This window comes from Lepidochelys olivacea, assembly GCF_965140295.1.
Source record: "Lepidochelys olivacea isolate rLepOli2 genome assembly, chromosome: 13".
In the NCBI taxonomy this organism is placed as follows: Eukaryota; Metazoa; Chordata; order Testudines; family Cheloniidae; genus Lepidochelys; species Lepidochelys olivacea.
In genome coordinates, this window is record NC_140423.1 from 21,049,051 (window position 1) to 21,062,433 (window position 13,383).

A 13,383-nucleotide genomic window follows, 5' to 3' on the forward strand; every position below is an offset into this window, starting at 1 on the left:
ACTATTCCTGACAGGTGTTTGTCTAACCAGCTCTTAAAAATCTCCAGTTAGGAAGTTTTTCCTAATGTCCAACCTAAACCTCCCTTGCTGCAATTTAAGCTCATTGCTTCTTGTCCTATCCTCAAAGGTTAAGAAAAACAATTTTTCTCCCTCCTCCTTGTAACAACCTTTTACATACTTGAAAACTGTTATGTCCCCTCTCAATCTTATCTTCTCCAGACTAAACAAACCCAGTTTTTTCAATCTTCCCTCATAGGTCATGTTTTCTAGACCTTTAATCCTTTTTGTTGCTCTTCTCTGGATTTTCTCCAATTTGTCCACATCCTTCCTGAAATGTGGCACCCAGAACTGGACCCAATTCTCCAGTTGAGGCCTAATCAGCACAGCGTAAAGCGGAAGAATTACTTCTTGTGTCTTGCTTACAACACTTCTACTAATGCATTCAGAATGAGGTTTGCTTTTTTTACAATAGCATTACACTGTTGACTCATATCTAGCTTGTGGTCCACTATGACCCCCAGATCCCTTTCCCAGAGTGGAACACACAGGGACTCTGGGGATTAGAGGTAAAGTTGATCAAAAGATTCCTTATGAATTTAGCCCATTTTATGGCCACTGACTCACTCAAAAACCAATCCTGATTTCTGTGATTGTCTTTATTCATAAGTATTTACTAACTAATTCATAACCTATGGGTTGTTTGAAAGTTGTTCCTGGTGTGTGTTTGGTCACCAAAGCTACATGGTATTTTTTCTATTTCCTGATTAGATAACAGAATTTTTCTAACCAGAATACCAAATGCAGAAGAGAAATGAGTTTCTGGTTTGGATTTTGGCATGAATAAACCTTTGAGCTAAAATACGCATTCTTTCAGAAGTTGCAAATATTCTCCTGCTGTCAAGTGTTCATGCAGATATTCACAAATAATGGATAAAATGACCCCACACAACAGAGAGCAAGGAGAACTCACTGCTTATAGTCACAAATGAGCATTTGTACAATTTGTCTTTCCCACGAGATTCCTTAACTTGTAGTTCAATCTCTTATCATGCTGTATATTCCTAAGAGCTCCTTCTGCAGTCATAAGGGGTATTTTCAACAGTGGGCCCTCAATTCTGGAATTCAGTCTCAGCAGAAATATACATAAACCAATTCCTATTTGGAAAGCGTTGTCCAGACTTTCTGCTAACTGTTGGCCCCAGAATCCCTAGCATTACCCTGCTGCTCAGTTTTCCCTCCATATCTCGTTTCAATACAAGGTGGGAGGTGGTCGTATATTTGCTCTGGGTACTTGTGAATTATTGTTGTGCTTAATCGGAACCATATAAACTGCTCCCATATACTAGAGAGACAGGTCCCTCGTAAAGGTCTGCAAGAGTAATAAAAACTCATGGGTGTCACAACCCAGTAGGGCCAGCGGTGTCAACCACCCTTCCTTTCTTTATGGCTGGATGGGAAGGGGCATGGCAAACCATTCTCTTTTGTAGCATGGAAGAGGCTGAGAACCTCTATCACAATATCAAAACTGGCTAATGTGTACGATTGCCTCCTGCTGGGTAGAACCAGAACCAACCTACTGGGTGCCGTAAGGCCTGTTTGGCTCTCAGTCTAAGGGCATTGCCCTTTGGCTCAAGCGACTGGGGCTTGTGTTCATGGAGGCGGGGCTCAGCTGCCAGTGTACAGTCCTGAGGGGCCCTGGTGTGCAGTTTAGTGACAGCTGGGAAGTCCTGGCTGTAGCACAGAAGATTGAGCATTAGACTGGGACGTAGGCTATTCCTGGCTCTGCCGCTGGCCTGCTGTGTGAGGTTGGGTATATCACCTTGCTTCCCTGTGCCTCAGTTTCACCATTTGTAAAGTGGGTGTAACCTTGGCCGAGCGTTTTAAGACTGTTCACCCATAAACATTCTGTAAGAGCGTGGCACTATTATTTGTTAGATTAATAATAAAGCACTCTCCGTTTCAATTTGAGAACTTACTAAAATCGTTCCCTTGCTGGTGGCGTCCAGACAGCTCATGAGAGCACATTATAATCCCAGCTAAAGAACGGCAGGACAGGAGCCCTTATAAACAGAAATATTTCTCATTTGTCACACGGGCAGATCCCAGGAGCTGCTCCCATGAGACCTGATTGATCACACGGTAACAATTCTCCCTTGGTGCAGCAGCTCCAGAGTCACTGACTTTCCTGCTTGGACAAATAGAAAAGAATGGCACAAAAGCAGAGGAAAAAATAGCAAATATATGGCAGACAAATTTATCCGAATGCCTGTTTTTCCTCCAGCTTCTTCTATTTAGTCCCAGTCTTTCTTTGATATAATTGGTAGAAAATCAGCCACAACATGAGGTCAGTTTCCCAAATGCACAAGAATACAAATAAATAAATAAATAAATAATAAGGGAGCCAGAAATGTGATGTAGGAGAGAGAGGCCATTTAAGAACACAGAAAACAAACCAAACATGCTATTCAAAGGCTTTGCTCCCCCGTGGGCTGAGTTCTCCGCTCCTATCATTAAAGCACTTGTCTGGCCTGGAATCTGCTCCTTTAATGATAGGTTTTTTAATTTAAAAAAATAAATAAATAAAGGAGAAATAAAGCTCTTTTGTTTTCCAGCCTGGCAGCAGCTGGACAACATGTCCCAGGGTAATGGCTCCAAAGACTAAACTGAAAGCAGGCACCAATTTTACAACAAGGTTGAGCAAGGCTCTGGAAAGTCTGTCCTTTCTCTATCTCCCACTTGTACTCTCCTTCTGTGGCCTTATAATTTGGCCAAGTTATAAGCCTTTGAAAAAATTGCTGTTCCCATATGTTCAGTGGAGATGTTAGGTTTTAGTAGCGAAAATCCCCAAAGATTCCATCCATGCTGGGCAGGCTCCTGCCACAGGTTGAGAACTGGGTCGGTCTCTAAAACTGCAGCTGTGCTGGGTCTGGGAACCTGAATGAAGAGCAAGGCGCTTGTCTCTGCTGTGCTCCCAGTGACCCCCTAGCCAGGCCCAGGCATAGTGGAGGAGGAAGCTACCCAGTTTGAATGCAGAGGGGACAAGAGAGACACCTATAAGGAAGATGTAGGGAGACAATTGGGCCAAGGAGACTGGGGAAGCGGGGACAGGAGGAGACAGATGGAAGCTGGGGGGGGGGAACTGGGAATGCGAATTGGGGTGCACAGAGACTGGAACTAGTTGGGCAAGGAGATTGGGACTGAGAACCACTGGGATGAGGGGAGGAGGAGGGAGGACAGATCTGATGAGGAGCCAGGGTGCAGGGGGAGAACTGGTAGTGTGTGCAACCTTAATTTGGCCCCCTTTTGCATATGCATTGTGACGCAGTCTTTAATTATATGATCACATAGTATTTTTCCGTAAGATCCCTTCCTCTTTCAGTTCACAGGAGGATCTGCTCTGGGGCTGAATCAGGGCTGTGTAGTGAAAGAGGTTATTATATGTTAGATCCATGCCTCATTTGCTGCATAAGCTGGAAGGTGTGTGGTGAACGGGGCAGGGGATTGCAGGAAGAGAAAGGAGGGTCTCATGGTTATGACAGTTGCATGCTGTGCTGGAGAACTGGAGTCTCTCTCGGTCTCTGCCGCACAATTTCTGTGCGGTCATTTGAACCTAACTTTTTGCAGGTGGCCTCTAACTGTGTGCACCTCATTTTCTAGATGCCTGATTTGAGACCCTGGGGTCTGATGTGCAAAAGTGCTGAGCACTCACAGCTGTAACCGAAGTTAATAGGAGCTGTGCTTGAATATACGAAGTGCTATATAATGGGAAGTACACTGAAAATCAGGTCCTAGGTATCTCTGATGAGGCACGCAAAATTAGTGGATAGTTTTGACCTTAAGGTCTTTGTGCCTCAGTTTCTCATCTGTAGGGTGGGGATAACAACACTCCCTCACCTCTCAGGGGCGCTGTGAAGATAAATGAATTAGTGTTTGTGGCACACTCAGATACCATAGAAAAGCACATGAGGAAATTAATAATTCTGTCTTCAGAGCAGGGTTTGAATAGTGTGCAGTAGAGAGGGCCTGGGGCCACACGCTGAACAGTGAGGATAAAACAAAATATTGACCAGCTGCCCATTCAGTGAGCCCCATCCAGTCTGTGCACTGAGTGGGGCAGGGGTTCTGTGGAAAAATAGCATGTGATCATGTAATTAAAGACCATAGCACATATGCACACAGGGGGATTAACCTTATACAGGCAACCTTTATTGTAGAATTTCCTAACCTTTGAGTGCTTGACAAGGCAACCTGAATTATTTTATTTTAAGGTTGGTGTAATATATCTTTTGTTTGCTTCAAGCCCTTAAAAAATAGACAGTTCCCTAGCTGTACACCTCTGGCCAACTTGATAGGATGATAGGACATCCTCCTTGCAAAATGGAGAGCCTGATAGCCCAGCTTTAATTGAGCCTCCTTTTCTGTACCCGCAAAAGGCTCAATTGAATGCTCCTAGTTCTCTGTGCCCACAAGTTGTGGGCAGAGAAAGGGAGGCATGGTTTTGAAAATCTGGCCCTAACCATCAGTCCAGGGAGATCAGCTTTCTGTCAGAGTGTGCAGTACTGGGATGTAGTCTGCAGACAGCAGATGGCTCGGGTTTAGCTCTCATTTCCTTATATTTTAACACTGAGATATCCGTTTAAAGAGAGCATTCCAGCTTGATTCTGAGCCCTGAAAGTGTTCATTCTGAGATGAAATCACACCCCCAGAGAATCTTGTCCACAGAGCAGAACTTTATGGGGCCATGATAACACATTCCCTGAAACTGACATGGAAATTAATTTACCGTTCCAGACCAACAGGGGATCTGTTTTCTTTCTATGTACCTCACCTCTCTTGGGGATTGCATGCCGGAAACGAACCCAGGTAACATTAGCCTCTGTGCAGGATATGGAGAATAGGTAGGACAGAGCTGTACGCTTTGACTTTTAAGAAGGAGCTTGTAGTAAACAATCAGCTGCCATTCTGGGCAACTTATTAGATGGTCTTGCACGGAATTATGCACAGAACATGTCCAGCTACCATTAAAACATTATTGGCTGTTCTGCAGCATTAACTTTTCTCCTAGCTGGCATCACAGTTCTGTAGCAGAAGGGCACTGTGGCACTGAGGCCTGCTGTGTTCGTTTGGAGCAAAAGGTTTAAGGAGCGAGGGCTGTGTTCCAGGGATTTCCCATCAGATCATAACCTGGATGCAGACACAAGGAGGAAGGAGGTGATTATTGCCCTTGGAAAGGTTAGGAAGCCCCAGGAAGAGGAGGAAAATGTCCTTCCTGTTGTTCAGTACATGATAAAGATCCTAAAATATACATTCAAAATCTTGCAGGCTCGTCAGGCAGGGAACCAGTTAGAGGGCCGGTTATGGAGCTAGCCTTCCCCTGAGTACTGAAAGGGAGGCAGTGGCAGGCAGGAAATTTGGTAACAATGTATGTAAGAGTCCAAGAGGAACCCAGATTGTGGCAGGGCTGTGGACTGAGCTCTGACATCCTCCAAAGGCGAAGAGTCTTCTCAGGGTCAGCATCGAATCAGTCCAACCCTAGTCACCCAAAAAGGCACAAGGCCCCCTAAGCAAAGCCTTTCATGGCCGAACAGTTGCTCATGTTTGCATGTCCTGTGGGAATAAGTAGCAGAAGAATCGCCTGCCAGTAATGAGCTAAACCTTATTGTTTCTGATGGATAGCTCCGCTTTCTGGGGTGATCTGGGATGTTTCTCTCAGGTTTCACAGCTCTCTCTTTCTGAAACGAGGAATTAGGAGGCGTGGTGGCTCAGTACATCTTAGGACCCAGGGATAAGGTAATCATGCTGAGTTTCTGGAGGCCTGAGAGCCATCTCTCTTGGTGATGAGCGAGGTGATTCCAAGAAAAGAAGGGTCTAGAAAAGTCACACTGGCTTTTCACCTTGACACCATCGAGTCCTTTTGCAGCTCTGCTCCTAATGCTGTGAGCACTTGTGCAACTATCCAAATGCATCCTTCATGGGAGGTGGTGACCCAGGGCTATGAAAGGGGACAACTTCCTTTGGAATGGCAACTTCCCAGTAGAAATAGGATATTCTACATTATACAGCACTTTTCATCTCAAGCAATCACCAGATGCTTAGGAACTCTCCCTCTTTAACTATATTCATCGTCTATGGAGTTTGTTCTCTCTCTCAGAGCAAATTCAGGTTCCAATCCAGCAGATTTTTAAGCTTGACTTCCAAAGGCCTACTCACATGTTTAAAAGTGAACCATGTACTTAAGTGCTGTCTTGCATCGGGACCTTAGCCAGAATACAACAGCCTATTTAACAGAAGAGAACAGCCAGCAGCAAGACCGCACCGCGTGGGCTGGGATTCTGTGCTGCACCCCCAGGAAGCACAGCCTAGGAGGAGTGGAAACAAAAGGGGCTTTAAAGCTTACTTTGCACCCACCCAATTCTGGGCTGTCGAAGTGGCCAGTGCATCCCTTCCAGTGCCCTGCTGCTCCTGAGGCAGCCCGGAATCCCCAGGGCAGCATGTGCTACAGAAACTCCTCCCTGCGGGTGCTCGGGTTGGGCTGGCTGCGGGGCTGTCGTGGGAGCCAGAATCCCAAGAGTGAAGTTAAAAAGAAAACAAAGCCATTCAAAGTACCAGGGGAATTGTTGGTAGACGTTCAAATTGGGATGTGACCAGAACGCCACGGTTTTCACCCTCACTCTTGCTACAATCATTAGCAGCCCTAAGTGGGAAGGGCCTCACTTCTACATTTTGCATGAAAGATGGGCACCCTTAAATCACCCCAGTGCTGCTTGCTGAGATGCTGGGGGAATGAACATCCCTGACCCGTAAGGGGGCAGGTTGCCTCCCTGGTGCCCCCGAGTGGCCGGTCCCCACAGCCAGCCCCCTGTCAAGCTCACACACTACACTTCTCAACTCAAATATCCACCCTTTACTGGGGTGCCCCACACGACAACAGAAAGGGTTTAAAACAAAATAGGTTAAAAACAGTCTCCCATTCAGGGAAGCCCCAGTTATCACCTTTTCTCAAGTGTCATCCTTCCTGTCCTCCTCTCACCCAGAGGCCCATTCCCCACAGTCCTCTCTGGCCTGAGCCCCTTTACTGGGATGTTCTGGTTTCCTTGCACCAGTTTCAGTCACTCCCTGCAGGGAGCCCTCTCCACATAGGCCTAGCAAACAAGCCCCTTTTGGATGTCACTGCTTGGGCCTCCCTACCCAGACAGCCTTCCTCTCTCTACCAGAGCCTGCAGAACGCTCCCCAGACAACACTCCATCTCAAACCAGGACTTCCAGTCCACCTCAGCTGGGACTAGAAACGACCTGCTGCAGTTGTCTCTCACCAGGCTCAGTTAACCCAGTCCTGAGCAGGCGGCTGGTCTCAAAGGGACCACGCACCCTGTGACAGGCCCTGATTCTGTACTAACTCAGAGATACCAGAGAGCAAGCTACTGGGCCAACACTGCTCCAGCTTTTCGTCAGCCATCTCCCAGCCACCTTGCTTAGCTGGTTAAAAGCTGATGAGATCACAGCCTGAGGTGGCAGCTGCAGACAAAACACTTCTGTCAGCTTAAATAATACCAGACACATGTATGGTATAAATTATAGAAAGCCATGGCGTAATAAACAGATCCTATGGCAAATAAAATGAAAGCATTCTATCATAGCCCCATAACAAAGGGAGGGAGAGCTAGAGAAGCAGAAACAAGGCGGCGGAGTGGGGAGGAGGTATGTTTGGAGAGGCGATTTGCAAAGGGACAGAAAATAAGAAGCTGATCTAAATGGCAGATAGGAAAGCTTTTGTACCAGCATTGGTGAGAACTGTGGGAAGCACAGAGAGGGCACTGGTTGATGAGCAGAGAGAAGGAGAACATACAGAGAAGGTCCTTGAGACAGACTGGAGTGAGCTCAAGCAGAGGACAGTTTTGAACTGGATCATGTTAAAAAATGATCCAGTTAAAAAAATGTGAAGTGAATGAGGAGCTAGCGGAGTTGTCCAAGAGTGGGGATGGTGTTGTTGCTCTAATGCTTCCTGCCCTTGCAATAAGAATAAGGCATTCTGCATGTGCCAGGGTCTGGACAAAAGAGACTTGGAGAGGCGATAGTCAAGGCAAAGGGATGAAGGCTGCAGAGCCAGAGTCTAGGCAGTGTTGAGGAGGTGATGGTTGGCAGATATAGAGGCTTTGGGAAGAGTTCAGAGTCAAGGACGATGCCAAGATTACAGGCAGTGAAGGTGAATGGAGATCCAAGGCAAGGAGGGAGAAAGCAGAGATGGGGGTACAAAGAATTCATGAGGAGCACTTCTAATTGAAGCGTTTAGTTGAAGGAAGTTGACTTGACTTTAGTGGGACAACTCATCGCATAAGATACTCTGCAGAAAGCAGGAGCTTCAGAACCTGGCCCATTCTCTCCATCTGTGTCTTGTACGTTGAAAGATTAATTGTATCCTGCCCACGGATCTAGGCCAACCTGGGGATGGTTTTGCAAAACACCATTGGTGAGGTTTTCATTTCATCTACTCTCCCAGTGATTCAAATTCAGGTCCTATTTTAGCCAAGTGACCAAAATGAGTAGGAGAGGAAGCTTGGAGGCTTCTCTAATACATGGATCTGGTACAAGGCCATCTACTTACAGCAGAACCTCAATTTTATCCACCCCAACCTTATGAATTAACAGTTTTATAAATAATTTTTCCTGACGAGGAATTAAATAATCGCCTAACCAAAGGGATGTCGATGAAGAACAAGTCGACATCCCTTCACATTCCAACACCTTCAATGCACTGGAAACTGCTTTGCAGTGTTTTGGCGGACAAGGAGAAAGTGATACACTCTGGTGGACCGCAAGTTATGTACCATGCCTCCCAAGGTGTTGAATTTTATGAGCTTTGATGTTATGAACTCCTCAATCCCCATAGTTCATAAAATAGGGGCTCAACTATATCTAGCTAGTTGTGGGGTTTCTAGAGTGACTATCACTGTGGTATTTGAGTGCTCCCAGCTAAATTCGCTTTTTGGTAGTGACCTGTTCTTTGTCAGGTATCCATTCCTGTGTGATGAAAATCACCTCCACTCAAAGTCACCAATAAAATGAAGCCCTAGTGTACAGGGCCACTCATTCAAGTTAATTAAATCTATTCTCCTGATCTTGATTGTTGCATGAAACACGTATAGAATTCAAACCCAGAAGCTGAGGGTTGGAATCCTTCATCCTGACTCCAATCACTGCTCCCGCCTTCACTTTGAAATCTGTCCTGAGGGTTTGTAATAACTCTCCACCTCGCGCTTCTCAGCATTGGTCTCTCTCTAGTGCAGCTGTCTGCCTAGCAGTGTTTGCACAGAGGTACAGTACGTGCATGGATACAAAACAATAGCCCTCAAACAAAATGGGGGTGGGGGGAAGGGAATGTTTTATGAAAAGCAGTTACAGCCGTTCTTAGAGGACTTTGGCTCAGGGCCCCCTTGCCACATTCTTCGGAGAGATCATCTCACAAACTATTTTTGCTAAAAATGTAGTGGTAACAGGCTCCAGATGTCAATTGTTATGTAATAGGGTTTGTTTTAATAGATCCAACTTCCAGATGTGCAGTTTGGAATGAAGGAGTTGGTTTCTCTAGGGACCAGGCGAGAGCAGCCAGCTCTTATCTGTGCCTATGAGAAGGGGAGAACTTCCTACACCAATGGCAGGATTAATTCTGGTTTATATATTTACACTTTGCTTTCAGCAAAGCATTAGTCATCATGGGCCGCTCTCTCAAGTTCTGTATTTAACTTTTAGGAGAAGTCAGTGAAAACGGTCACAGAGCTCTGGCTAATCCTACTGCATGTGCGAGAGAATTTAATTGAACGGAGGACTCAAATGCTGCCCTAGCTGAGGGCATTTCCAGAATCCATTCCCAGTCGGCACCATAACCCACCCTGAGACTTACTTGGGACTGTCCTAAGTCACTAAGGCCTGATCCAAAACCCACTGACGTCAATGGAAATACTCCCATTGATTTCAGTGGGATTTGGATGAAGCCTTAAAAGCGACCCCATCTGTATTGAAGAGACTCCCTCAAACTGTTCAGTGACTGGGAGGATGGAGAGACGAGCTGGGCTGGGCTGCAGGAGATGCTGGCTAATGGGCTTCAGCCCTACCATGGGAGTGGGGTCTGATTCAATATTGGATGGGGACAGGGAATCTCAAAAGAAACAGGAAGCAGACAGGATAGATTTACTTTCTAGTCCCATGGCATCTGAATCTGGGCTTCTCTGGCTGTCTGAATAACCCTGTTCTGAAGGTTGTTCAAAACTGGGAGGAAGAAAATCAGTCAGGGATTTCAGCAACATTCCTGAGTCACGGCCTGAAGCAAGGTGGTGAAACTGTGAACTCAGTCCACAGCATCTGCCCTTCCACAGCACCTTCCAGCTGAGCTTCAGGAGTCACTTTATACCCATTTATAGACCAAGTTCACAACTCCCTGTGAGGCAGGGTCATTATACCCATTTCACAGATGGGGAAACTAAGGCACAGAGGCTATGTCAACACTAAGGAAGAAGAGGTATTTTTAACCAGTGTTAGCTGGTTGAGACGAACCCTAATGGGGAGCCTAGAGTACACTTTGACTCCTTAACACATGTTAAAACTACTACAGACTTGTCTATGCTTGGAGTTCAACCTGTGTTAGATAAAGTGTGTTAAAACATGTTTTTTCCCTAGTGAAGACAAAGCCAGAGAGTTGTCCACAGTAAGAAAAGTGAGGAATGGAGGTCAGGAGTTCTGTCTGCCAGTGCTTTGTTCTAACTGCTGGACATCACTGCCACCCCAATGGCAAGGCAGCATATTGTTCACTCTGCTGTTATATCATAGCCCTTCCCTCTCCCTGGGTCTATCTTGTCTGTTTAGCTTGTGAGCTCTTTGGGGCAGGGACTGTTTACTATTCTGTGTTTGTACAGCACCTAGCACAATGGGGCCTCATTCTTGGTTGGCCCATAGGCATTACCATAATAAAGCTTTAGCTTGGCCCGTGATAATCCCAAGACAGCAGCTAGGGGATGACGAACAGTCACTGTCGTGTTCCGGACAATATATTATTGCTAGCAATTGATGATCAGCTAACTAATCACAGTGTCACTGAATTCTTTTCTCAGAGGTTTTCTTTTTGTTGTTCACCTTTAATGCTCACATCCTCAGCTAGCGTCATTTGGTGTCGCTCTATTCCTACGGTGATGAACACAAGCAAGAATCTGGACTATTGTTTGTTACATAGGAAGGACTTTTTAAACTTTCAAGTGGGTGTGTTTGGCAAATATTGGCTCCCTTTCTCTGCCCTCCATGCCAGTTTGTCTGATGAAGTCTGAAGTGAACGTTTGGGGCCCATTATTAGTTGCTTATTATTTATTTGTGTCAAAAGGGGGTTCTCACATGTGCGCACACAATTGCCTTCACAGCTCACACCCTGTACTGGCTATGGTCACGTAGCCATGTCTACACCAGGAGTACCTTACTGAGGTAGGAATACTGGTATACTGAAACCAGCAAAGCACAGCTAGCGTGGACAGTGCTATATGGCAAAGCTGTGCTTAGTTCCAGTACAGTCACACCGTGCCCCACAAGTGAAAATCTGTAGCAGTAAAAGCACAGACTTGCCAATATAGTTGCGTCTACACCAGTGGCCTCTGCCAGCTCAGCTATATTGGTCAGGAATTGCACCTCTTCACACTCCAGACCAATACAGCTGTGCCAGTGGCGGTCCCTGGTATAGACCTGGCCTTGGACACTTAGCAGTTTGCCTGGTGCACAATTTGCAGCTGTGGTACACGCACATGGGCCCTGAGCCCTTCTGAGAGCTTGGCCCTCTCTGATGACTTTCTTGTGGATACTCTCTTCCTCTAATTGTGTGGGCATCATCAATGTACAATACAAAATATTGGTGTTTTCAGTAGGGCCTACATAAACTTGGTGTTTTAACTTTCTTGGCTGTCTTAATTTTAAAGACCGAAGAAAAGGTAAGAATCCATTGAGTTTCGCCACCAGACTAAAGTGATTTTAAAGCAAATCATACACTGACCCTAAGCTACTCGGCAACCATCTAGTTAACAAACAAAGTAAAGGCTTAACTTCGGCTTTCATTTGTCCTTGAGCTATTTGTTACATTGTCAGAGAGTGAAGATGCCAGTGGCATGTCTGTATCCCTGTCCCCTCTGGCACACCTGTGGAGCAGCATATTTCAGTAGCATAAATGCAGCATTCCATAGGCGGACATGCTTAAGATAATGTTAAAGATGGACTTAAACAACAGAGCCAAACACAGCAACTTTGGGAAAGTTCAGATCCAGACTGGACCCATGTAGTGGCCAAGAAGAGTGGGCTGGAGTGCTACTGAAGACTCATGCCCTCCCCAGTGCAGTGGGATGGGCATGCTGAACATTTATGGAGTGTTGTCTAGTGCCCTAAGCACAAGCCTGGAAACCAGGAGCTCCTGAGTTTTAATCCTGGCTCTGACATCGCCTCTTTCTGTGGCCTTGGGCAAGTCAATTAGCCTGTATGTCATGGCTGACCTATTTGTAAGTAGGGGATATTAATACTTGCCTCCCTCATGGAGATGTTAAGTAGTAGCTAGGGCTGGAACCAACCGCAATGGGTTTTTGGGGAAGTCTGGATCAGAACTTCCAGCTGAATAAAGGGCTAAATGGAACACTCCAACCCTAGAAGATCTGGATGTAAACTCTGTGGCTTGGTCCCACTGCTGTTAATAAATCACTGCAAAGAAAGCGCTAAGTATTATTAAGCACCTAGATACAGGGGAGAGATTTAAACTGGACACACAGCTTGGACTGAAGTGAGGGGGTTAACTGCTTTCCTGATGACATCAAAATGTATCCTTGCAGCTGTGAACGGCCAGGAGGCCTGACAGCACTGCAAATGCAGACACCATGGTTTGCTCCTCGTAGGTGAAAGCTACACTGCACAGGAAACAACTGGCCAATAATGCACTGCTGGACAGGAACACTCTCCTACAGAGTGAGAATGCAGGTGTGGAAGCCATGTTCCATGGGAAAGAATATAGCGGTAACAACAATGGGACTGAAGTGGAGTCAGAGGCTGAGCTGAACTCTGTGGCTCAGGTCCATCTCCAACATTCCTACATTGGGATGGCAACGTGGACTCTGCCCAAGCAACCCATCTCCTGATCACTGAGAACTGTTCACCACGGTGCTCCCCTCACTGCCCTGGCACTCCTACCACAGCATGATAAATTCAACATCCCAGTACGAATCTCTGAGGCCCTCCAAGGCATTGGCCCAAGCTGCCAAAGAAAGCACCTGTCTTTCCACAACACTGACCTCCCCTGAGAGCTAAACTCCTCAAGAAATATGGAATCATCCCCCTGGAGTGCCTAAGACCAGACTCCCAAGATGAAGAAACTTG